Source organism: Palaemon carinicauda, chromosome 2, assembly GCF_036898095.1.
Source record: "Palaemon carinicauda isolate YSFRI2023 chromosome 2, ASM3689809v2, whole genome shotgun sequence".
In the NCBI taxonomy this organism is placed as follows: Eukaryota; Metazoa; Arthropoda; class Malacostraca; order Decapoda; family Palaemonidae; genus Palaemon; species Palaemon carinicauda.
In genome coordinates this window covers 48027766-48054862 of record NC_090726.1, presented here as the reverse complement: position 1 = coordinate 48054862, position 27097 = coordinate 48027766, and the positions used below count along the sequence as shown (strand labels likewise).

At 38.0% G+C, this 27097-nt stretch overlaps 1 long non-coding RNA gene across 1 annotated transcript in view; it reads left to right on the top strand.

The window, feature by feature from the left end:
* Positions 1-7578: 7578 nt before the first annotated feature.
* LOC137617319 (uncharacterized) overlaps positions 7579-27097 on the top strand; it is a 63506-nt gene continuing 43987 nt past the window's right edge. Inside the window, exons 1-2 of the long non-coding RNA XR_011039617.1 lie at positions 7579-7714; positions 20820-20932. This is a non-coding gene — a long non-coding RNA (uncharacterized lncRNA). The remainder of the gene's footprint in view (positions 7715-20819; positions 20933-27097) is intronic.

Genomic DNA, 27097 nt, shown 5'->3' with positions numbered 1-27097 from the left:
TAACAGGTAAAAACGAAATGACGGGCTCAATGTTAATTAACTTCGGTTCCAAGAAAAGACCGCCTACTATTAGGAAAGGTCGAATATAAACAAATATAAAAATTAATTTTAATAAGTTTATAATAAAAGGAAGTTAAACAAAGAGGCCTATAAAAGGCGGAGAGATATAAAATAAATCTATAACTTTGTTAAGCAAAATTAAGAGAGTCTATACTCTCTTCGACACCAACACTTCCGTCTAAGGGAAGGGTCGGCCATTTAAAAGTGAAAGAGAGTTCATACTCTCTTCGTACCAAAATTAAATCAAAAATTAAATCAAATTAATTCCAAAAACTTGCTAAGCTAATGAAATAGCTTCCTGAATAGCGAAGGCTAAACTCTAGAGCAAATACATCACCAAATCGTGAGCAATAACTCCAGAATCAACAGCGTATCCATGTAGGTCTAGCCGGAGGCACGACAGAGGAAAAATTGAGGTGGTGTTGACAAGAAGTACTGGAGTACCTGACCACAGATGGCGCTGTGGTGTTCACCCCCACCTGTATAGCGATCGCTGGCGTATCCCGACCGTAGATTTCTGTCGGCAACAGAGTTGACAGCTACATGATTATCGGGTAAGATTAATATTGAAAACTGTTTAATATTGAACATTATGATGGAGAAGGCATGACTGTTAGAATTCACTGTATAACTAGTAGCCTACTACATACAGGATGGTACAGTCTTGGAAGATCTGAATACAAAGGATGGTCAGAATTATGAAAAAAAGGATTTTGAGCGAAGCGAAAAATCTATTTTTGGGTGAAGTAGCCATGTCGTCCTAGAGAAAGAATGACAAGATGGCACCGGGACATGACGTCATACTGGCGCCGGGACGTGACGTCATACTGGCGCCCAACTATAATACGTGTAGGAGCGTTGCTTTAATAACGGCCCACCTACAATTCTTGCCACTTTCCCCTCTCGAAGCATAAACGCTATCAGGGGTGTAGATAGCTATGTGGCGTGTCAAGAATACGTCCGCTGATACTATGCGATATCCCATAAGGTGAAAGCCAGGGATATTCGCGCCAGGAGTTAGAATTCTGGATACCTTAAGCAAAATTCTCTGGGATATATCACTGTAGTTAAATATAACCTAGGAAGCTACTATGAAGGAACTTCCTTCAGGACGACATGGCCCGAGCCCAAAAATCTTATGTAACATGCATAAAGAACTAATTGAACGATGGTGCTAGAGACTAACAACGAGATCAAGAATAAGAATTTTAACAGACCGCAAGTTTTTATCTAACAAATTAAGATGAAATTCAGTATATATCTGAAGACTAGACAGGAGAACAATATTCAAAACATAGCATAATGAATGAATTAAAAAACTTCTTCAGAATAGATTGGTCACCGAAAATCTTGAAAGACTTTCTCAATAAACCCATTGTTGTGCAACTGAAGAACACACGGACCGAATGTTTCTCAAAAGTAAATTTACAATCTAGACACACGCCCAAAATTTTAAAGGAGTCTTATTGAGTTACAGGAACATTATCAATGAGAAATCTTGATGTTGAGGTGCCATGCACTGTCGTTGACCTTCTTACATACTTTGAGTTTGGTTACGGTTAAACTTCATGCCCCATAATTTGCATCATGCATTAATCTTAAAAGAGTTGGAAGACCCAGTCCTACATGGCCGAGGACTATGAAGATCGAAGTAGGAGAAGAGGAATGGAGAAGTATGCCTTTAAAAGCTCAAGATAGACGAGACTGGCAAAATCTAACGGAGCCCCTTTGTGTCAATAGGCGCAGGAGGAGATGATGATGATTAATTTTAGCTACATTTCTATTATAGGATTCAACAACACCAGAACAACATTCGGGAGATGGAACTGAGCAAAGAGAATAGCATCATTTTCATATGCAACGAGCTTATTTTCTAGGCTAAACCACATAATCATGTCTATATAGTATGAAAGGTAATAGGCCAAGAACACTACCCTAAGGAACACCAGATATCTCATTCCTATCGTCCTATACTCACTGTTGTCTAGGCTAATCCACATAATCATGTCTATATAGTATGAAAAGTAATAGGCCAAGAACACTACCCTAAGGGACACCAGATATCACATTCCTATCGTCCTATACTTACTATTTTCTAGGCTAAACCACATAATCATGTCTATATAGTATGAAAGGTAATAGGCCAAGAACACTACCCTAAGGAACACCAGATATCACATTCCTATCGTCCTATACTCACTATTTTCTAGGCTAAACCACATAATTGTGTCTATATAGTATGAAAGGTAATAGGCCAAGAACACTACCCTAAGGAACACCAGATATCACATTCCTATCGTCCTACACTCACTACGGTCCACACCAACAACAACCCTTTGTAATCGAATCATAATCTCCTCCTACGACTATTGTCGAAAAGGCCCTCAGTTAGATTTCGCCAGTCACCTCTATATTGAGCTTTTAATTCAATACTTCTCCATTCATCACCTCCTACTTCACGCTTCATAGTCCTCAGTCATGTAGGCCTGGATCTTCTAACTCTTCTAGTGCCTTGTGGAGCCCAGCTGTAAGTTTGGTGAACTAATCTCGGATATAGATATATATATTGCTGAAACTATTCATTTGCGACGGGAACGAGTGTCATTTTCGAAGAGCGTAATTTTTTCTATAAGAAAAAGTAGCTTTTTCCCTAGGTTACATTGCCCTGTAATACACTACAATAATACCCTAATGTCTCTTGGGGAGAGCAAAGAGCATGCCCAAAACATCTCCATCTACCCCTCCTCACGATCTCCTCCACATATGGTACTCGAGTAATCTCTCATAGTTTCATTTTTAATCCTGTCCTGCCATTTAACTCCCAATATCCTTCTGAGGGCTTTGTTTTCAAATCTACTAAATCCATTGGAGATTGTTTCATTGTCATGCCATGACTCATGTCCATATAGTAACACCAATCTCACTAAACTGATATATAGTTTGATTTTTATATGTAATTTCAGGTGATTTGATTCCCAAATTCTACTTAACCTAGCCATTGTCTGATTGGCATTTTTTAACTTTGTGATCTATTACTTAAAACTTCAATAATCATTCAAGTAAATCACCCACCTACTCCCAACTGATTGAGTTTGATAACAACGCCTTCATGATTGATAAACACAAAGGCAGAACTACAATCAAGGCCAATCATACGAACTTATTGGTCACAATCAGGGATTTCTGTACAGCATTGGAGATTAGAAGAAGGGTAGGCTATCACATGCTCTGAGGCCTTTGCAAAAACCAATTTGTAACATAAGAAACACATGATTAACTTTATCATACCTGTTTAGATGTGGCCAAAATGTTAAAATACTTCTAGTAACACGGGAGTTAGGGGAATCGGCACAAATAATATAATCACTAGGTAGGCAGATGAGAAGGTAATGGAGATTAAAAGAAGGGTATGACATGCTCTGAGGCCTTTGCAAATACCAATTTGTAACATAGGAAACACATGATTAACTTCATCATACCTGTTTAGATGTGTCCAAAATGCTAAAATACTTCTGGTAACATGGGAGTTAGGGGAATCGGCACAAATAATATAATCACTAGGTAAGCAGATGAGAATCATGAGACACACACACCTACCAGAGTTGCCAGGTTTTCTAAACGAGAAAAGGCCAACTATTAATCTACCACAGCTTTAAAAGGCCACCCTTTGTTAGACAAAAGGCCAAAAATACAGTATTTAAGGCTGACTTTTTTCATTATGTTACTTAAGGCTAACCAATTTCAAAAAGGCCAAATTTAAGGTTTTTCGGTCTTGAAATAAAGGCCAATCTGGCAACCCTGACACCTACTACAAACAGATCAGATCAGATTCAACGGCGCCTCTGTGTCTTTTAGTTTTGTGTGTTCCTTATTTTCACCAGTTTTTCTCTTTTCTTCCACATTTGTTGTAGTACTCTTTTCTTATTTTCAATATTTTCTTCACCAAAAAAGGAATTTTCCAACTGTTTGTGCACTATCTTCTTCGTATGGTTGTTGGAGCTCAATTGCTTTTATTCTTATATCACTAAACGTTGTTTCTTATTTTAGAATGATTTATTGTTAATTTGTTCTCTTCATTTATTTATTTCCTTATTTACTTTCCTCACTGGGCTATTTTTACCTGTTGGAGCCCCTGGGCTTATAGCATCTTGCTTTTTCAACTAGGGTTGTAGCTTGGATAGTAATAATAATAATAATAATAATAAAGTGGTTAGCATTTTCCTTTACATCACAAAATACATAGTTTATATTTCCATCTTGGAAATTTACCTAATAAGTAATATTACCATTTCTCCTGAAGTGCTAAATTAACTCATTCTTGCTAACTTGATGATAACAGACAACCCAGGATCTAATAAATCGGTTGTCTTTATACATATTTACTGTTTTAAATTTTTTTCAAGTTGTTTTAATGAAGTTTTACCTTGAAAATAACTAATTTTTACAAGCCCATACGAGTAATGTTGATAGAATTATACCTCTTCATGTTAAGTATGCTAAGTACTAACTAAATTTATTATGTTTACAATAGATTTCTGTGGAAATAAACAATTATAAGCCATCTCTGAAAATTAACATAGTTTCCATAAATATACTACTATGATGATTTCATTATCCCAATATCGTAATTTTTCCCTGTCTAGCTTAAATGTGACAGAAGTCTAGCATAGTTTGGCAAAAGAGACCCAGTAGTAATATTTGTATATGTTTACAATGGATTTCTATGAAAATAAACGATTATAATCTATTTCTAATACTTAGTATAACCTCCGTAAATATACTACTATGATAATTTCGTAATTTTGCCCCGTCTAACATAATTTTGATGGAAGTCTAGCATAGTTTGGCAAAGGAGATCTGGTGGCAATGCTTGTATATGTTAACAATGGATTTCTATGAAAACAAACAATTATAATCTATTTCTAAAACTTAGTATAACCTACGTAGATATACTAAATTACTATGATAATTTCATCATCCCGATATCGTAATTTTGCCCTGTCTATCTTAAATGTGACAGAAGTCTAGCATATTTTGGCAAAAGAGACCCGGTAGTAATATTTGTATATGTTTACAATGGATTTCTATGAAAACAAACAATTATAATCTATTTCTAAAACTTAGTATATCCTCCGTAAATATACTACTATGATAATTTCGTAATTTTGGCCCGTCTAACATAACTTTGATAGACGTCTAGCATAGTTTGGCAAAAGAGATCTGGTAGCAATGTTTGTATATGTTTACAAAGTACAATGGATTTCTAAGAAAATAAACAATTATAATCTATTTCTAAAACTTAATATAACCTCCGTAGATATACTACTATGATAATTTCGTAATTTTGGCCCGTCTAACATAACTTTGATAGACGTCTAGCATAGTTTGGCAAAAGGTATCTGGTAGCAATGTTTGTATATGTTTACAATGGATTTCTAAGAAAATAAACAATTATAATCTATTTCTAAAACTTAGTATATCCTCCGTAGATATACTAATATGATAATTTCGTAATTTAGCCCCGTCTAACATAATTTTGATAGACGTCTAGCATAGTTTGGCAAAAGAGATCTGGTAGCAATGTTTGTATATGTTTACAAAGTACAATGGATTTCTAAGAAAATAAACAATTATAATCTATTTCTAAAACTTAATATAACCTCCGTAGATATACTACTATGATAATTTCGTAATTTTGGCCCGTCTAACATAACTTTGATAGACGTCTAGCATAGTTTGGCAAAAGGTATCTGGTAGCAATGTTTGTATATGTTTACAATGGATTTCTAAGAAAATAAACAATTATAATCTATTTCTAAAACTTAGTATAACCTCCGTAGATATACTACTATGATAATTTCGTAATTTTGCCCCGTCTAACATAATTTTGATGGAAGTCTAGCATAGTTTGGCAAAAGAGATCTGGTAGCAATATTTGTATATGTTTACAATGGATTTCTATGAAAATAAACAATTATAATCTATTTCTAAAACTTAGTATATCCTCCGTAGATATACTAATATGATAATTTCGTAATTTAGCCCCGTCTAACATAATTTTGATAGAAGTCTAGCATAGTTTGGCAAAAGAGACCCGGTAGACATGTTTGTATATGTTTACAAAGGATTTCTATGAAAACAAACAATTATAATCTATTTCTAAAACTTAGTATAACCTCCGTAGATATACTACTATGATAATTTCGTAATTTAGCCCCGTCTAACATAACTTTGATAGACGTCTAGCATAGTTTGGCAAAAGAGACCCGGTAGCAATATTTGTATATTTTACAATGGATTTCTATGAAAATAAACAATTATAATATATTTCTAAAACTTAGTATAACCTCCGTAGATATACTACTATGATAATTTCGTAATTTTGCCCCGTCTAACAAAATTTTGATAGACGTCTAGCATAGTTTGGCAAAAGAGATCCGGTAGCAATGTTTGTATATGTTTACAAATTACAATGGATTTCTATGAAAATAAGCTATAATAATCTATTTCTAAAACTTAGTATAACCTCCGTAGATATAATACTATTATAATAATTTCAGTTTCTAAATAACAATATTTGTATTTCCATTAAATCCAGCATTGCCAGGTTTTCTAAATGAGAAAAAGGCCAACTTCTAATCAACCACAGCTTTTAAAGGCCAACCCATTAGTAGGAAAAGGCCAAAAATATACCATTCAAGGGCCAGCCTTTTTTTCATGATATTACGAATTTGTTGGGGGTATTAAAGCCAACACTTCTTGTTGGCACGGGCCTTTCCCTTGGTTGGCCCGTAGCTATTACGAAAGCCCAACCGATTTCAAAAAGGTTAAATTTAAAAAGGTTAAATTTGAGGTGCTTTTTGGGCCAAAAAAAAGGACAACCTGGCAACCCTGATTAAATCAAAGTCAACATTCACGATTTCACAGTTGCCAGGATTTGTAAATGAGAAAAAGACCAACTTCTAATTAACCACTGCTTTAAAAGGCCAATACATTATTAGAAAAAAAAGACGAAAAATATAGTATTTAAAGCCCACCTTTTTTCATTATATTGATAAAGGCCAACTAATTTAAAATAGGCCAAAATTGAGTTTTTTGAGGATTTGTAAATGAGAAAAAGGCCCACTTCTAATTAACCACTGCTTTAAAAGGCCAATACATTATTAGAAAAAAAGACGAAAAATATAGTATTTAAAGCCCACCTTTTTTCATTATATTGATAAAGGCCAACTAATTTAAAATAGGCCAAAATTGAGTTTTTTGGCATTCAAGTCAACATTCACGATTTCACAGTTGCCAGGATTTGTAAATGAGAAAAAGGCCAACTTCTAATTAACCACTGCTTTAAAAGGCCAATACATTATTAGAAAAAAAAAGACGAAAAATATAGTATTTAAAGCCCACCTTTTTTTCATTATATTGATAAAGGCCAACTAATTTAAAATAGGCCAAAATTGAGTTTTTTTGGCATTCAAGTCAACATTCACGATTTCACAGTTGCAGACGAACACTCGAGACGCTAAGTCTGCCGTTCGTGCGGTTTCGGTCAGTTTAATTAATTGGTGAAGTGATATACTTAATAAGTGGCAAGCTGGCTTTCAAATGATGATGGAGATATGCATGTAGCTCGTACTTTAGCAAATGGAAATACCAGGTGACTATAATGTCATGATTTTAGTCTGATTTGATTGCTTAGGCATAGGCCTAACCTGGCTCAGGGCGAAGCGTTTATCGTAGATTTTAAGGTTAATGTTTAATGGTTTGAATGATTTTATGCTGCGAATCGTATATTTACACTAATGCATAATCTTTCCTTATTTCAATATGTTCTTTTATATTTTACTAAGTTTAAATAAGTAAGTACTGTATGCTGAGGTCTCCAACTCATATAGCCTAGGCTTAGTTATACAGGTGTCTGATATACGGTGAACCGGCTGTACTATGTAGGCCTATGTTAGGCATATAAATCCCAGATAGATTGATTAAGGCCTAAATATTTAGTGCCAAAAGCATGATTGTGTTGTATTTGATCCCACTTTATCGGTTTCCAGGAGAGATTGACAAAGTTGGTCAGGCTTGGGGTATTACTGTTCGAAATCACACCCTGTAATACAATACAACTTTACCAGGCTAGGTTAGCTTCATGAAACTAGTCTAAGCCATAATTTTAGAGTCCCTTAGCTATATGCGGAGCCTTTGTGGATTCAAAATGGACATCAACTAACTTTAGCTTTCCCCCCCTAACCTAACCTACAAGCCATGTCTGTACCTATTTGCCTAACGGAGGGGCTGATGCCCCGCCTGCGACCCCCCATACACCTTATTCTAAGTTAGCCGCTATCATACATACACCCTGTATATGCATGTCAGGTGTCACTATCCAACTTACAGGCTGCCAACGCAAGAGCCGGTGTGACGGTCTGAACGATCCCCCGGTCTCAGAATTCTCCTTGACATTGAATAATGGTTCTTTTCCGCCATTAGCTCGCTTCGCTCGTATGAAAATAAAACATTAAGCTCGTATGTACTGGCAAGCGGTAATGTTGAGCTGCGCACGCTAACATTACAGGAAATTAAAACATCAACCTCGTATGCACTGGCAAACGGTAATGTTCTCGCATGCGCAGATTAACAAAGAGAATTCTGAGACCGGGGGATCGTTCAGACCGTCACACCGGCGTTTTGCGTATTATTGCATATGGTAATCTACAACAAACGAATGAACCAGTTGTCATGAGAGAAAAAGGATGGTAAGTATTGATACTAACACTGCTAGCTTAGACACCTATAGTATATTCATATCCTTTGATACAGGTTGACCAGATTTGGAAAATTGAAATGAGGGATGCCTAAATTGGTGAGGTTTAAAGGTTTATAGGTTTAAAAGGCCGTTCATGAATGGCAGAGGCAAGGGAGAGTAAGATTACCCGATCGAGCAGGACAATGTCCTAGAGACTGATCATATCACATATGATCAGTGCCCAAGCCATCTCTCCTCCCAAGCTAGGACCAAGGAGAGCCAGGCAATGGCTGCTGATGACAGTATTATTGTACTGTATGACAGGGTAACGTAACCTAGGGAAAAACTACTTACTTTTTTTCTATAGAAGGTCCGTTCTCTTCGAAAATGACACTCGTTCATGTTGCAAATGAATAGTTTCCGAAATATTTATATAAATCTATATCCATCGATAAAGGGGAACCCCAAGTGGGACTCGGGGTTTTGGGTGGGGAAAACATACTGGGGAAACGGTGTATAATGGTAAAACAAGCCTTTTCTTCTCTATACATTACCCTCATGGATGTATGATAAACCGATAAAAAAATACATAAATTATCTATCCTATACTAACGGTATATTTTTAATTTATTTGTTGACATTCTAAGGGTTGGTTGTAATCGTTTTCGTTAGTTCGCTTGTACATAGCAGTTTTCGCCCTTCTGCGCATAAACTCCGCCTCCACCAATAGGATTACTTCTTCTCTTACAACCCATCCCCATTTTCCCCCTACGTCATTTTACCCACCACAGTCAAGTATTCGACTTCACCCGGTTTATTCAAGTATTTTACTTGAGCCAGTACAGCTACAGTGGTACCTCTACATACGAATTTAATCCGTTCCACAACCGACTTCGGGTGTAGAAAATGTTCGGTTGTAGAAACGAATTTTCCCATAAGAATACAGTACATTGAAATAGGATTAATCAGTGGTTGAGCCCAAAAACCTATGATAACTCCTTAATAAATTACTACACATAATTACACATGATAATAATGCACACTAAATTAGATAATAGACATGTAAAAAAGAGTAATTTTAAAGAAATAATAAATAAGAAACGGGTTTTTTAGCGTTACTTTACCTTAGAGTGTCCAGCGCAGGTGTCGGTCTTGCTATGCAGAGAGGAGACGGACGGGCGGCGAGGAGGTAGAGAGGGTGACTACGATAAACGTACACTACCGTAGCTTATTCTAACTTACACTAAGTGAACTTTAACGTAACTTAGCTTATTTATTTTTTTTATTTTTATATTTTATATTTTTTTTTACATTTTCTTTTTTTCTTTTTGATGATTAATTTTAATCACTTTCACTCTAGACTTAAAATTGATTGAATTTTTTTCTCTTCAATCTTTGCCGTTTTCTTATGTTTCACTTTCTTTCGCTTCACTCTTTGCCGTTTTCTTCGAACCACTTCCTTCCTCTTCATCACGAGTTTGCTTCGTAGTTTTTTTAAAGAAGCTATCGATAGAAAGTTGCTTGGTATAGCTTTTCAGAATGTTTCGAAAATAATTTAGGGAAACATCATCGAACTGCGCAACTACACGACAAACCTGCAATTTTTTTGGATGGTATTTGTCGATGAAGTCGACCACGTCTTGATATTTTCCTAACACCTCTTTTATTTGCGCCGAACCTAACACATGTTCTACCTCCTCGATCCCTTCCTTGTCATCACTCATGTGCTCAGACATAGCATGGAGTTCCTTGAGCTCCTCTGTAGTAAGTTCGTCGTGATGTTCTTTTGCAAGTTCACTCACGCTTTTCAATAATTCCTTGCTTTACTTCTAATGAAAGCATTTCCTTATTCTTTTTCTCACCACTACCACTACCACTTGCAAAACTAAGCCTTTTAGGACCCATGATTTACGTAAAATACCGTAAAAGGATGAACGTATAAAATCACGATTAAAACACAGTCAATAGCAGAACGCACACAGCACAACCACACGAAGCCGACGAAGACAGAGGAATGTCCAAAGCCACGATAATTGAGGGTCCCTCCGAGGTAAAAATGCTGCCTTCTATCAGCGGAAATAAAAAATACATCCGGCGCTATGAGTACCATCTACGTGTACGGGTATTGTTTACTTTGGGTGTCGAAAAAAAATTCGGGTGTAGAGTAGGATCGTGTTCGAATTGTACTTCGCGTGTCGAAAAATTCGGATACAACCGCTACGACGAAAATTGCTTACTTCGTGTGCCGAAATAAAATTCGGGTGTAGAGTCGAAAGATTGCTAAAATTTTACTTCGGGTTTTGGAAAATTCGGATGTACAGTAGATACGTTCATGTGTAGAGGTTCCACTGTATTATACTAATGGTATATTTTTAATTTATTTGTTGACATTCTAAGGGTCGGTTGTAGTCGTTTTCGTTCGTTCGTTTGTACATAGCAGTTTTCGACCTTCTGTGCGTAAACTCCTCCCACCTGGGCATAAACTCCACCTCCACCAATAGGATTACTTCTTCTCTTACAACCCCTCCCCATTTTCCCCCTACGTCATTTTACCCGCCACAGTCAAGTATTCGACTTCACCTGGTTTATTCTCCTGTTTATTCAAGTAATTTACTTGAGCCAGTACAGCTATACCATTCCTTTTATGTAATACCCACATATACATCATACGTTTGACCCTTGAATTACACGTTTTATTATCCGATATCTTATAAAATCACGTCATTTTATATTCCCATTAAATATTATTTATCATACACTCCATTTTATCTTTCTATATTACTTTTATACATTTTGTTATTACTTTGTCACGCCCAGATTTCACTTAAATACTTGCTCTGGACAAGTTTCCCATTCTAGTTCATTCATGTTTACTCTCTAGACTCTGTTGTTTTTCCGTTAACCAATCACGAACCCATACGTATGGAAAGTTTGCACATGGGGGTTAATATTTCCCAACCCCCACCTTCCAACAAACACTTTTCCGTGGAAATCTTTGTCCAAGTCAGGTCTTTGTTAGTTCAAGTGAGGTCTTTTTGCGTATTTTACGATGGAAGTTATAGAAACTTGTAACGAATGCAATATTCCATACTTAAAAGCATTTCGGTGAATTCTTTGATACGTCATCCAATGTTGATAATTTTCTTAAATCTCATAATGCAATAGCCCAACGTTTGAGATAGCTAAGACAAAGAAATGGCGATGTGGATATACAGAAGTTAAGACATGACAGTCACAACACCCTGGTGACCCACAAGTTTCGTCATCCCAGTCATAAAAGTAAGTCATTAATTTCTTTAATTTTAATCTGTAAGTTTTACTAGTTTTTTAGCTTGCGCAGCTCAACATTACCACTTGCCAGTACATACAAGCTTGATGTTTTACTTTCCTGCGAGCGAAGCCAGCCTGTGGTGTAACAAGAACCATTATATTTAGTGTTGTTAATGTTAACGTAATTATCGTAACATTGCTAATGTTAGCGTGTTCAGCTCAACATTACTGTTTGCCAGTACTTGTGAGAGAAGTAAGCCCGAATTGGAACAAGACCCTTTATATTTAAACATTTTAACAGAAAATATGTTTTCCTGTAGTAAATAACGTGATTCAACCGGTTTTCACCTTCATTTCAAGCGCAACAACATTAACCAGTTCGGCTACTTGAAGTTTGTCGAACTGGTTGTTTTGTTTGTTTGTGGTTGAAGTGAAGGTCAAATTCGGCCAAATCACGTTATTTACTACAGGAAAACATATTTTCTGTCCGAAATGATAATCTGTAATACAGTAAAACTTTACCGCTGATGACTTAACAGATAGGCCTATATGCTCCCCCAAACCCTCCATCCTTAGCTCACAAGGATAGTGAGGTTGCAGCGACCAAAGGAACTAACGAGTTTGAGTTGGACGCGAACCCCAGTCTGGCGATAGCTAAGCAAGGGTGCTACCAACGGGCCACCACAACCCTAAATATATACGCACAACTCATGTAAAGTTACACGTGAAGTGAGAAGCGCAAACTCCTTTTCAGCTGGGTCCTGATTGTTCAGGACCTACTTCATCGTCATTTCTTTTGTTTTAAAGTCTGATCATTGTAGATTTTGTTACAAACAACTGTTGATTACGTGTTAAAGCATTACGATATTGCAATCTAGCATGTTTTTTCAGCTCTAAAGGATATTAAAACTAAAGTTACTTGTCATAACATATTGAATAATATTTTGAATAAATTGCAGACAATAAAATACATTTTTAAATATAAAACTTACCTGCTGGTTATATAATGGCTAAAGTCCCTTTGACGCCTCGGCAGGAAATTCAAAATCTCGCGCGGCTTAGCGCAGATATGCCAGGTGTACCCTAGCGCCCTCGCGGTACTACAGGTAAAACTATACTCGACCAATTCAGATTTTCTCCTGCCGCCATAGCTGGCTGTTCATTGGAAATTCTCTCTCGCTTTTTTACTCTGTTTTCGACGTTATTTGGTGATGTACTAACGTTTTTTGAGTTTGGGCTTTCACTTTTTAGTTTTATTTGATCTGTGATCACGGGCTTTCACTTTTTAGTTTTATTTGATCTGTGATCACGTATCTATAACTTAAAAGGTAGAATTAAAAGGTTTTTCAACCTATTTTAAATCTCACGAAAGCATAAGGCCGGAATGTATACATTTCGTCCATTGATGACGTCACAGCCTCTTCCGTAGGCTAAAAGTCTGTCTTGCTTTTTTTACAAAGAATGATAAGTGAATACTTTCTTTTAAAGTATTTAGTTATAAATTAAATTAAAGGATTATTATTTTGAGAAAATTTTATCTTTTTAATAGTTTTCTTTAGATAATCTTCGATCTGTTTGCAAAGATTAACTAGCGTTCAGTTTATTTTTGTTACTCAGTAGTCAGTATCGTTATGATATTACAATATATTGTAGCGATTTTATGAATAGTACATTCTTCTTTCTTCTCAAGTTTTAAGTTGTACTATATAAAAGGAACATTTTATTTTGCAATTAATTGGTCCTTTCAGTATTTTTTCCTTAGTCAGAGATTGAAGGAAGTTACAGTTTCAGTTTATTTTATACGATGCCGCATTCTTTACAATCGATTTAGCGCACGATTCTATGTATCGTTTTTGCCGTGGTGGTTTTTGGAATACTAAAATTGTTCGTAAATTATTTGTAGATGTTCCAATGGTGCGAGTGATGATTCGTCTTTTATTGGAACCCCTTAATTTAAGGGTTTATTTTAATTTATAAATATTATATCTATTAAGGTAATATTTGATATTTAATATTTTGTTGCATTTATATGGGATTCGGTACTTTTGCATTCCCATTCAAACCAGTGACAGAATTATAAGTCTATTCCTACGGAGTTCATTTCGTTTGAGAGAGCGTATACTTTGGTTTTCAGGGAATTATGAAACTATCTTTGTGCCAAAGAGTAAATTGCAAATTTTTTAGTGATAGATTATGCAGTGAATTTTATTCAGTGGAGAGTGCTTCTATTCGGACCTGTCATTATCCTAGCCTTAGACCTCTGTAGAGCTCCCGGACCCAGGGGAGAAGTAAAGTCAAACGGCGAAAAGAATCGAGAGGGTAACCAGGTGTTACAGTCTTTTGAGACTCGAACTGAAGTCTTCTCGAGCGTTTTCTGTCGATCACCAGAACGCTCACCCTCGCTATAGATAAAGCGAGGTATTAGTATTTCAAACATCATACGCGCGCTTCAGGCGCTAAGCTGAAAACAAAATTAGATTCGCTCTGCGTGTGTTACATTTCATGAGGTGCCGCCTCCACCTGATGGGTGTCGTCTCTCGACAGTGGGAAGCGCAAACAGCAACTATCTTCGTTTTTGCAGTCTTTTCAGCCTGCCGTTAACAGTGCGGTTGGGTGTCTCGATTCCGGTCTTTGGCACGGTCGCACAGGCGACATGTCTTTACCGGTGAGGACTCGTTGTCGCACAGGCGGCCTACCAACCGCAATGTTCAACGGTGGGAGAAAGTGGATGCATTACTTCGATTACCTGCTCAACGCAGACCGACCACTCATAGCATCTAGTATCATTCTACCCAGACGTTCTGACGTTCGCCAGGCAGCAGAGCCGGCGAAGCGTCATCGGAACGGTGCGGCAACGGAAACGGAACGTCAATGGAATGGAACGAAGCGCCGTGTCTGTGTGGACGCTTCAGCGCCAGTGTGGACGCTTCAGCGTCAGTGTGGACGCTTCAGTGTCAGTGTGGACGCTTCAGCGTCAGTGTGGACGCTTCAGCGTCGGTGTGGACGCTTTCAGTGTCAGTATGGACGCTTCAGCATCAGTATGGGCGCTTCAGCGCCAGTGTGGACGCTTCAGCGTCAGTGTGGACGCTTCAGCGTCAGTGTGAACGCTTCAGCGTCGGTGTGGACGCTTCAGCGTCGGTGTGGACGCTTTCAGTGTCAGTATGGACGCTTCAGCATCAGTATGGGCGCTTCAGCACCAGTGTGGACGCTTCGCTACCTTTGACAATAGACTTTGATGTCTACCTGTCCATGACCGTCTACTGTTGAGTTATTGTTGCTCCAGGCGCTATATTAAGAATTAAATCATAACTAGAAAGATACAGTATTATATTCTCGGACCAAGGCCTGCTGGGCTAACTCTTGGTTGGGAGAACTAGAATTAAAACCTCTAAGCATTGAGGTCTCAATTTAGAATCATAAGGAGTCGATTCCTAAGAATCAAGACTTCTCTTCCTAGGATAGAGATTGTAGAAGGAAGGGAATAACTTTCAGGAACTCATGAGAATTTTTCTGAAGAGTTTCCCTTATATGTTTTACCTGCTGCTCCTCGTTCCGACTTCAGAGTTTTCGCTAGTTGAGTTGATGGGGTGTCTATTTATTTTATTTTATTTTTATTACTAGCCAGGCTACAACCCTAGTTGGGAAAGCAAGATGCTTTAACCCAAAGGGCTCCTTTAGGGAACGATGGCCCAGTAAATTAATAGGAAAGTAAATAAATAAATAAATTAACATTAAATCATTCTCAGAAAAATAACAAATCTTACTGTAGATATTGATGCAGCAGCTGCAGCTGCAACAGCAGGAAGGGCATTAAGGCCTTTATGAGAATAGAACGTAAAAGTATACAGTATCTCCCACCATGGGCAGATCTTTTATGATTTAATGTATTATGTTTATAAACCGCTCTTGTTAGTGACTCGTAAACATAGCGCAGTGCTCTGGAGGAGGTGTTTGTTCGTGTTCACCTTGCCTCTAGTCCTATACCTCTTCCTTACGTTCCAACCCCTAGGAGAAGAAAGGTCGGTAGGCTGAGGTACTTCGCGGACCTTGTGCATTAAACTTTCCGCCGAGCGATACTGTTGATGCAGTCCAAGACATTCCCTCTCCACTTTGGAATGATGAAGTAATGCTCTTTTCTTCGCCTACGATTGTCGAGCTATGACATCACAACCATGTGACATAGTATCTTGAAAAGAGCGAAGTTGGAATGTCTTGAAGCGATCAGTTCGTCATCGCTATGGTATCATGGATCTTGTAACTTTTTTCTGCATATTAGAACGCTGTTCCCTAACGAGAATGACGTTCTACGTTTTCCCTGTCTACCAGACTAGGAAGTTACTCGTCATGTATGCACGCGAACAGAACTTACCCTCGCAGCAGGCGTGTTGTGATGCTTAAACAGGAAGTAATCGAGTGTGTTTTTTCTTCTGCGAGAGAAACGGAAGTCAGACAAGTCACATACAATCCTAGCTCTTCCTCTGGAATCTGACGCACTTTCAGGGAGGAAAGACTTGGTCCTCGTCGAAGGACGCAAAACCTAGACTTGGTAGTCACCAACCAATATGTCCAAGACCTTTCAGGAGTCGTATTTTTTCTAATAACTTATCCTGCTGTATCTAACGTTCGCCGGAAGTTTTTTCTTTTCGGAAGAAGGCGACGTGTCAGCACCAGAATCGTGTAAGACACATAGTTCTTCGGGAAAAAAGGTGCTCAGTTTGCTTCTGTTCACGCTTCTTCTCCTCCCCCAGTTTGGGGAAATGTCTAGTAATTTCTTCTGAGGTCTAGCGACTACTGTTGACGGTATCTCAGCATTGGATACGTCCAGTTCGCGCACAAGGCGCACTTGAAATGCCATATTGACTCTCCCAGGTTGCTCTCAGGACTGCGGTTGATGTTCTCTCCAGGCCTTCGCCCACGTGAGTTGGCGCACACGCTACCCCGCGAATGTAGGTTTGGTCTGAGCTAAAAGAGGTCAATTTCATCTGTGTTTAGCATTTAAGATTCTCGGGGTGGAGAAAATTTTCTCCTAAAAGAGTCTAAGGACTACTATAGACCAAAGAAATGGTTTTCCGATTAGTGTCAGAAAGCATAGTTCTCCTATGCTTAGTAACGCTTCCTCGCAGAGATATGCTCGTGTTACGAGAAGCGTTAGAGCGGGTGCTTGTAGCAGTCTGGTCTCTCTCTTACGGCAGACGTTACGCAGACACAGACGCAACTTCTGGTCTCTCCCTCACGCAGTCACAGACGCAGACACCAGTCTGGTCATATATTGGACGCTGACAGTCAAAGTTCATCCTTTCAACAAGTTGTCCCATCTTCGCGGTCTGCGGGACGCGCGACTATGACTCTTGCGGACGCATGCTACACGCTGGCAACTCTCGGAGAACAGTTACGTCTTTCCACCAATGATCGGACGCTATGCTGTCGCCTCCACGCAGCACGCTGTAGATTTACAACAAGTGGGGGTCTCACACAGCGCTGTTTCCACACGACAAGGTGAACGCATACAGCACGCTGACACCTTACAGCAATGCAAGCACATGCAACATTATGGTCGCATGCTGGACGCATACAGTCTAAGTCTTTTTCTCACAGCAGTATAAACAGACTATTGTCTCTCCTTCACGTCTCTCTGGCCTCGCAGCTAACGCTCCCTCGCGTCAAGCTTTGGCTTTAAGTTTGTTGAACACTCGCTGGTCTAGCTGCCTCCAGTATTTCGGAAAACACCTAAGATCTAGAGGATTGTTCGAAGGAGACAGCTGAGGCTATCGCTTGTACAAAGGACATTTGCCTCAAGGTTTTCCAACCCAATTAGGGTGTTTTATGGAGTGGTGTAGAGCTAAAGCCGACTCTTCATTTAGTAACTCTAACACAAGTGGCTTATTTCTTCTTAGACCTTGGAAGAAAACACATTTTTCCTCCTCAACCATCAAAGGGTATAGGAGTATACGGGCAGCTGTCTCCAGACGCAGAAGATTGGATCTATCTAATAGGGACCTTATAGGTCTTCTCGGATCATTTGAGATGACTTGGAGGCGTCGGCAAGATGCGCCAGCCTGAAATTTAGGGTTCGTTTCTGGAATTTCGCGATAGTGACAGATCCGAGCCTTTACACTTGGTGTCTTTTTTAAGGCCTAACTTTGAAGACTTTCTGAGTAAGTCTACCATAGTTGAGAGTCAGTGAAGTTCACTCTTTTAGCAAGAACATGGACTTCACAATAGTTAAGCCATAGGCGCCTTGCAAGCTGGATTCTTGGTCATTAACAAACGTCCTTCTCATCCATGGCCTAAATCTTTCGGGATCACTATCCTCTCGAATTTGGTTTGTGAAGGGCTGAGAAGGTTTTTTTGCCCGGTTAAAACGATGACGTTTTATTGGGACAGGACCAAAGAAGGTATGAGTCTATTCATGACTCTTTAGTGCACGGTCAAGAAGCCTGCGCTATCTATGTCTAAAACACTATCATCTCGCATAAACTTTAATTACAAGGTTCTTTCACACGGTTGTGTGACAGATCACGAGATGTCGAAAGAGTAAAGACTCATAAAGTTAGAGCTGTAGGAACTTCTGTAACTTTTAAACTAAACTGTTCTCTGCAAAGCATTGCATTTACAGCCTTGTGAAGGGGTAATCCTGTATTCGCCTTGCATTACTTATACCGTATCCAGTCTCTTTATGAGGACGTCTACATTTTGGGATCACTCATAACAAGGAGTGCAGTAGTAGGTGAAACATCCACCACTACATTTCCCTTAATTCCTGTTTCAGTTTCAAAGGAGAATAAGAAGCTAGATCTCTGACTATGACTGGAAATTCCCCTGTCTAAGCTTTCGTCATCGGGTCTTCCACAAGGCCCACTAATGAAGGACGGCATCTATGTTTTTCTCCAGGTTTATCATGAAGACATGGATTCTTCTGCCCTCCAAAGTGAGCTGGGGGATCCTACATTAGAGTGTGATCCTTTTGCTGTCTTTCTTCCCAGTTGTTTAGGATGCTCCGACTGATGCTCGCTTCTTGACAGCAAAGAAGTGCCATGATGTGCCATCGCTTTCACCACCTTTCAGCACTCTGGACTCACATGACCAGCTCTTTCTCTGTGACCTTGCTTCTCAAAGTGAGTTCATTGGTACAGTACTGGCAAGAAGAAAAGGTAACTAAGAACTCCATCTCCTCCTGGCTTCGAGAAACCATCATGAGAGCTTACAAGAATCTGGGAGATCTGTCCGTGCAGACAACTCCCTAAGCCCATGATGCCAGAGGAATTCCTGCCACTATGGCTTTCTGCAAGAACCAGTCAGTGGCATATGTCCTTAAAGCTGGTGTCTGGGAAAGACAAATTACCTTTACTGCATATTACCTAAAGGACTGCACCCATAGGATCTTGGACACCTTTTCCATGTGGCCTTTGGTAGCTGCCCAGCAATGTATGTAGTAACCAGCTCCGTATTGGACAAGTAGCATAGTGTCTTAAGTATAACAGTTGCATACCATGCCTTTTGCTTGTGTGAAAGTAGAATGTCTGGCCTTTTCATTTTTTTCTTCATTCTCACCCTCTCGTGAGACCATCATGCGCGATGTTAATGCTGATCGAGCACTCATGCAGTTACGCTCACTAGTGATGGGTAGTTTGTTTACTATAGGTGGAAGTGTTATCCACGAGTTACTTTCGAGGAGGATTATGGCTGCTCTGCAAATCCTTCATCATATAGCCTTTGCAGGCTCTGTGCTATTCACAGACGAAATGGTATCATCGGCTAACATTGTGGGTCATGACCCATTATAACCATTTCTTTGCGTCACATGATGCAAGGATGTTGTTTACTTCCTCCCACCTAAATAAGACTCCCCTTTTAAATTATGAGGGTTTGTTTCGTGTAGGAACAAATCACAAATTTGAAAAATAATTTGTATTTTCCCTAAATTTTACTTCGCCCCGCATCCACCCCGCTGGAGTTGGAGCGAGTTTCCCCACTTCACACCAGAGCCTATCAACCTGACACACGGTTGAAGTATACTAGAATTCTATCCACATCTTGTTATGGTTGTTGTTCAACAGTTGTATGGTCAAACGACTAGTTGTTTACATATAATGATTACCACTGTTATGTTGTTTACATCTGTCTACTGTAATGGTTTTCGCCTCCCGCCTTTTCTTGTATAGGGAGTCGGTATTTGTCAGCCGTGAAGGTAACACTTGGTATTATAAATAAATAAATTCAGGAATAAATAAATAAATAAATTCGGGAATAAATAGTTGATTTATTATCATTGGTATTTATTTGGCTCCTGAATTAAGTTAACACAACGGTCAAGTAGGACATGCCATATTGGTTACCAGATCCTCAATGATTCTTCATCGGCTGTACCAGCTTGCACGCCAGGGTACAGCACAGTGTACCCCTTTTAAATGACTCGGGTTTGCATAGCCACCAAAAATAATTATTTTTAAAATATGAATTTTTATGGAGAGCTTATAAAGATTTTACCAATGCGGGGTATGTACACCTCTGTTGATCATGGTGAACACTTTATGGATCCTAAAACCAGTGTTATATACCCAGTACATCAAGAGGTTGTGGAGGGATGCTATGGGTTTTGATCTCCATTTTTTTTTTTCATTAAAATCATTGCTTTTCATTTTATATGTTCATCCAACTGGTATAATCATTTTATAACACCCAATTGTATATCAAATAATATTCTTCATGATTGAGCATTACAGTATACTGATACAGTTTTGCTCTCCAGCACAGAAAAAGGAGTGACTCCAGAATTTCCTGCTTGAAGACACAAAATTATGTATTCACCGTAGCCCCTCCAGCTACAGAGAAACCTCAGCCATCAACCTCCCAGACTTAAAGGTAAGGAATAATTGAAATGTGTCGTATTGACCAACATTGTTTTGAAGATTTTGAAATTGAAAAGCCATCATAAGTTGAGTTAGGGGTGGAGGTAGGTTGCAGGTGTGGTAATTAGGATGAGCCTGGTCCCCTAGTTAAGCGATTGTTCTTAGGTTAGGGAGCGCTGAATGGCCTTTGATGCCCCAGCGCTTGGCTTAATGCCTAAATCCTATATTCAATTCAATTCTTAGGTTAGGACACATCCCTGTTTTTCCCTTATTCTATGCTTTCCTTCATCCGAAAACCCGATGTCCCCTGAAACACATGACCCATGTATTTTTCCTTTGGGTTTGGTGGGATTTATACAAATGTTCTCTTAGCGTATGATTTAATACTGTACACTCATTTTTTGTTTTCTCTCCCCAAAAACACTAATTCCTCTGTGGGATCCCCCACTTATTGTATTTTATTATATATGTGAGTGGGGAAACATGTAAGCAAATATTTTACACTATGATCAGGAATGCATAAAACAATTGTTCCTACTTGAATACAAACATCCAAGTCGTTTATATGGGGTTTACTCCTAAGTTGATTTAATACGACCAGACAAAAGTCAAGGCTGGTTAACTGGTAACAGTAAAAGGTTACTAGGCAATTCCAAGGCTTGAGCTACTGTGAGACTGAGTCTCTCTACTCTTGGTCGCTGTCCGAGAGTAATCTTCATCCTTTGCTATGATCCCGACTCCACACTGGTTTATCATTTTCCGTGATTTATGTGAAATGAGTGGCTTTTCAGGTAATATTTGAACATGCCTTGAAAGCTGTCCATGTGGAATCTTCTTGAGCCGGGTCGAGGTTGATCTGTACTTCTTATACCCAAACTGCCGTGGTAAGCAGTGTTCGTATGATTTGCATTGTGAATTTTGCAGAGAGTGGCTGTTCTTCCAGTGGAAGGTGGAACCACCCCCAATTGGAAGGGAATCGTAGACACGCTTCCCAAGCACTTTATGCTGCTTCCTGAAATAGATATTCCAGGTGGACTTCTACAGAAAAAATTCTAACAGAAATCTAGCTCCAACAGAGTCCTTTGCTATCCCACTTTATTCTTAACAAGGATAGAGACGCTTGTCTTAAGAGTGAACATGGCTCCTCTCATTCTCTTTCGGTAACCTTGTCCCAGTGTTCTCTTCATAGACAGGAATGCGATGATGCATATGGAATGATTAAATCCTCCAATATTATTCATAAACAGGAATCTCACTGTGTTACTCCTAAACAGGATCCGATACACAATGACTTGTCACTTATTGTTATTGACGACTCTACCTGAGAGTCTCCGTTATTTCCTTCACTAAGCTCACTGTCTGTTTGGTTTGTTATTGTAAGAAGACTTTGTTATAACATAGGTCCATTCTATTGCCCCTCCATGAACTCCTCTACCCTTTAACCTAGTCCTTATATTTTACTCACTAATAAGGTGTTTTTTCATTATTAGTAACTCCATTTTACTTTGAATTGTTCAAAATCTTATGTTTTTACTACAAGAACTGTTTCACAGGGTTATGGTGGTCTATTGAAAGCTTCCCTGGGGTTCAAGTCCCGCTCAAACTCAATAGTTTTTTTAGTGTCTGCAACCTCACCATCCTTTCGAGCTAAGGAGGGGGTATTTTGGTCATCAGCAGCCATTGCGTGTCCCTCCTTGGTCCTAGCTTGGGTGGGTCAGTCTCTAGGGCATTCTCCTGCCAGCTAGGGCAGTTTCATCGTCCGTTGCCTCTGCCATTCATGAGTGGCTTTTAAACCTTATTCCCTTTTCATGAATTACTTTTTATTTTTTTTTTTTGACTTGTTAATATCTTTAACAGCTCCCCATCTCTTGTACCAACCAACCCTTCAATCTAATTAACTTTAATGTGAAATTTAACAAACTTTTTAATTTTTCCTTAGGACAAGAATTTTTCCATATCTCGTATTTTTATCTGTTAACAGATGATTCAGAAAACATTTCCACGTTCTTAATATCTAAAGGCCCCAGCTAATCAAGCCTAACAAGATAAAGAGAAATTTTGTCTATTGTGGATTATACTGAGTACATAATTTTTCTTCTGCATTCTTTTTGAATTTCACTCTTATTCTTGAGATTTTAAAAACCTATTTTTTGTCTGATATTTTTACCTGATTTTTTTTCTCATCCTACGAATTTTGATGTTTCTTCAGCTGTATGTAACTCCTTTTAAATTTCATGTCCAAAGGGCTTAATGTATGTAAAGTGGCATTATGTACATGAATATATTAAAGCTTTATGAGTTAAGCTTAATGGTTATAGCCGTTGAAGGTTGCAAAGAGTCTCTCTCTCTCTCTCTCTCTCTCTCTCTCTCTCTCTCTCTCTCTCTCTCTCTCTCTCTCTCTCTCTCTCTCTCTCTCTCTCTCTGTCAGAAGAAATATATGCTCTTGGACTGTGGCAATATTAGATACCTTACAGCTTCCTTCAGACTATAATGTTCTATTATGCTCAGAATTTTGGTTTCCTAAGTCACTCCTCTGAGCAGCTCATGTCAGGTTTTAGATAAAAAATAATTTTGAAAGTAGAGGCCATTCTTAGGGTAAGGGGTATGATGATGTATATCAAGACAGAATACCTTTGTTCTCATTAGTCCCACTTTGAATGTGAAAGTCATGAGATTTATATCACAAAAGTATGTAGCAGGCATAAAAAATTTTGTTCCTTCTATCTAAATCCTGACATAGGATTCTCTCTTCGATTGTCATCTTACCACTATGGCTAAGATACAAGAGGATGCTCTAAAGGTTCTTTTGTGCTTGTTGACGATTTCATTGATGACCTTAGGGATTGGTTAATTTCTGTTACTCCTACTGATTGCCATTGCTTAAGAGCTTTGGACTTTGTTTTTGGATCAGACAGTGGGGAAATCATAATATAAGCCAAGAATAGGTCTGGTAATTTGTTGGGCTTCGTATGCAGTAATTCCCCTGATGTTACAACAAGCAAGATTGATCCTCCTGTTAGGATACCTGATGATACTTTAGTTTTGTTAGTAATTAAGAATGAGCAGCTTGTCCCTGATGTGCCATGCAGTTGAAAAATATCTATAAAATCCCAAGAAAAATTTAAAGGCATTTTGTGTGATTTTTTTTTTTCATTTGAATTGGTCATAATTGTATAAAGGGGTTGGAACTGGGTTTCTTTAGAATGGAAATCTGGTCATTATATTTGATAGGTGAATTCCTTCTTATGTGTTGAAAAATCTAATCAAGGATAAACCCTGTTTTAGCGATGATTGTATATGTGCTTCTTTAGAAAAACAGGATATCATCGTTGGAAATGCAATTGATCAACTTTGACTTACCATAACTTTATACATTCAAGAGTTTTCAGAGATTTTATGCTATTATTGAAAAGAAAAGGGATTTTGACGAAGGAAAAATCTATTTCTGGGGAGATATCTGTGTTGCCCGGTGAAAAGGTTCTTCTTGTCACTTTTCTGATATAAATAACTTCCAAATATACCAGAGAAAGTTAAAGCATGGAATGCAGAGGTTACTACCCTCGCGCGAACACCCTTTGGGCTTCATGTATAAAGATAGGGCGTGTGAAAACCACTATTCAGAGGTCGTCTTCCATTTAGATAATTCCTTCGCCAATAAGGGATGAGCCGCTACAGCGGCACTAACCAAACCAACCTGAACCACTCCACCGACGCCCGACTCGAGCGCCATCTACTCATCTTTCTTTTGGACTCGTGTCGCGACGATACCTTTGTTTTTCTGTGTGCCCTTTTTCTTGGTTTTTTGGATTACTTCGCCATGGCTGAAGCTCTCCTTCCACCTGCACCAATGTTAAGTACCATAGTTTGTTTTGGCATTATTTAAACCCTTTCTGGTACAACCAGTAACATGAATGGTAGGCTACCCTCAAATCTGAATTCTTTAATGTAGATTTTAAGTTCCTTGGTTTAAACCAGATGCTTTAGTTGCTCACTTTACAGAGAAAATACAATGTTCCTAGATGTGATGTAGTAAGCAGACAATGGGAAACTCAATCTGAATCATTCCAGTTTTCCTGAAATTAAACTGTTTTAGGTTTTTGGTCTCACTAAAATTAAAATAATTGTACTAGATCTTGATACTTAAAGGAGGTGTAGATCCAAATGTAATTTTTCTTTTTGATTTTTCTTTATAAATAAAGCTGATTTCTTGCCTCGTAGGGTGTTAGTTTCTTTCCCAAGTTTATAAGATGTTCTTTTTGCACTTGTTGTAGAATCGGTAATGTTACTTCATTAGGTAAATGTGCTTGTGGTATCTCTAGCCCTGCTTATTACTGGCCAGTTTCCTTAACTCCCTTACCGACTATAGTTCTTTAACCTCTTTCTTGCTTAAATAGGTATGTTGAAGGCCATATTGTGTTTTACAGCTTGCAGTTTGTCTTTCTCGAAGGCCTTGGAGCGTGTGATGCCCTCTTACAATTTCCAATGTACAAAAGTTCCTTTATATTTGCAATGGTGTGCTTAGTGCTTAGGAAGTTATGATTGACCTTGATTTAAGGGCTGCCTTTAACATCATTAAGCATGAGGCCTTTATTATCCAATTTTAACAAAATGGGTAAGTTTTATTTTCATTTTTTCTTAACATCCTTATTAGATTTTTGGCTAGTAGATTGTAAAGAGTAGTTGTTAGTGGGTACCATAATGACTAGGAATGTAATATCTGGTGTTCATTACAATAGTGTTGTCAGTACATTGCTTTTCATACTATGTATGTGTGGTGTGCGGTTAGATGTAGAAAAAAGCGAGTTACATATGCAGATGATGGTAATCTCTTTGCATCGATTCCATCTGACTGTGGACCTGCGCAAGTTGTAAATTATTTGGGTGAAGTTGAACCCTAAGTAGGTCAAAGACAGTTGCTCCTCAACATCCAGATCATTGTATTGACAATATATTTTTTATCATATAAAACTAATTTAAATTACTAGGCTCGATTCTTGATTACAAATTTACTTTTGATGATCACATAAGTTTTATTATTAAATTGCACAAAATATTGAGATAATTAAAAAGTCTGTCAAGATGTTTCCATCTTTTTTTATCTATTTCTGTCAGCCCCCTTTTTTCAATCTTGTTTCCAAACCTAGCCAGAAACTTGTTCATCCATCCAAATATATATATATATATATATATATATATATATATATATATATATATATATATATATATATATATATATATACAGGTATATATATATATATATATATATATATATATATATATACAGGTATATATATATATATATATATATGTATATATATATATATATATATATATATATATATATATATATATATATATATATATATATATATTTAATTCCTGAACCAAATACACTTACTGTCGTAAATTTTAGCCTTCCATACTCGGTCATACAGACCTTGAACTAATTGTTATGTACTCTTTGGCCATTCCCAGATGCTTTCTGCAACTACAATCCACCCCCTCAACCGGACCCTACATATTTCCCTTACCCTGTCCTTGATCATCTTTAGAGCATAGTTTAAACCCCATATTCTCTCTTGAGTGAAGATTTTATGGATGTTTTTAATGATTATTGACTCAGGGTTTGATAACCAATTGTTTATTGAGTAATGTTTCATATATAATTTTAGAGAGGTTGGAGTTCATAATGGTTCTTTTTCCCTTGGTATGTGAATGAAATATTTGATTCTGAGCCGTGGTTAGCCTCCCTCTTAAACATTCTAGAATTTGTGTTGAAATGACATTAGATTTTATTGAAGTAGTTTCTGTTTTTTATTAGATATAGAGGTGTACCAATTTTCTTTTCCAAGTATGATTAAAAATATTCAGATCAAAATGTTTGTGTTAGATTGTCAAGGTACTTGATATATTATCAATCAAAAGGACATCCGAAATGAACGTCACTCTAATTTTGACTTGCAAATTGGATGATCAGGGGTTGAAAACACTAACTGAAAATGAGAAAGATCAGTAGCAGAAGGACTTTGGACAGTTGGTGTATGTTTTGAGAAGGGGGTTGAAGGTGGGCATTTGGTGTTAGTCCTTGCCAGAGAGGGAGGCAACTGGTTCAAGAGGATGTGTTATAGGTCAAGTGGCACAAGGATCCCCCTCCTTAGACGATGCGAATCGCCACTCG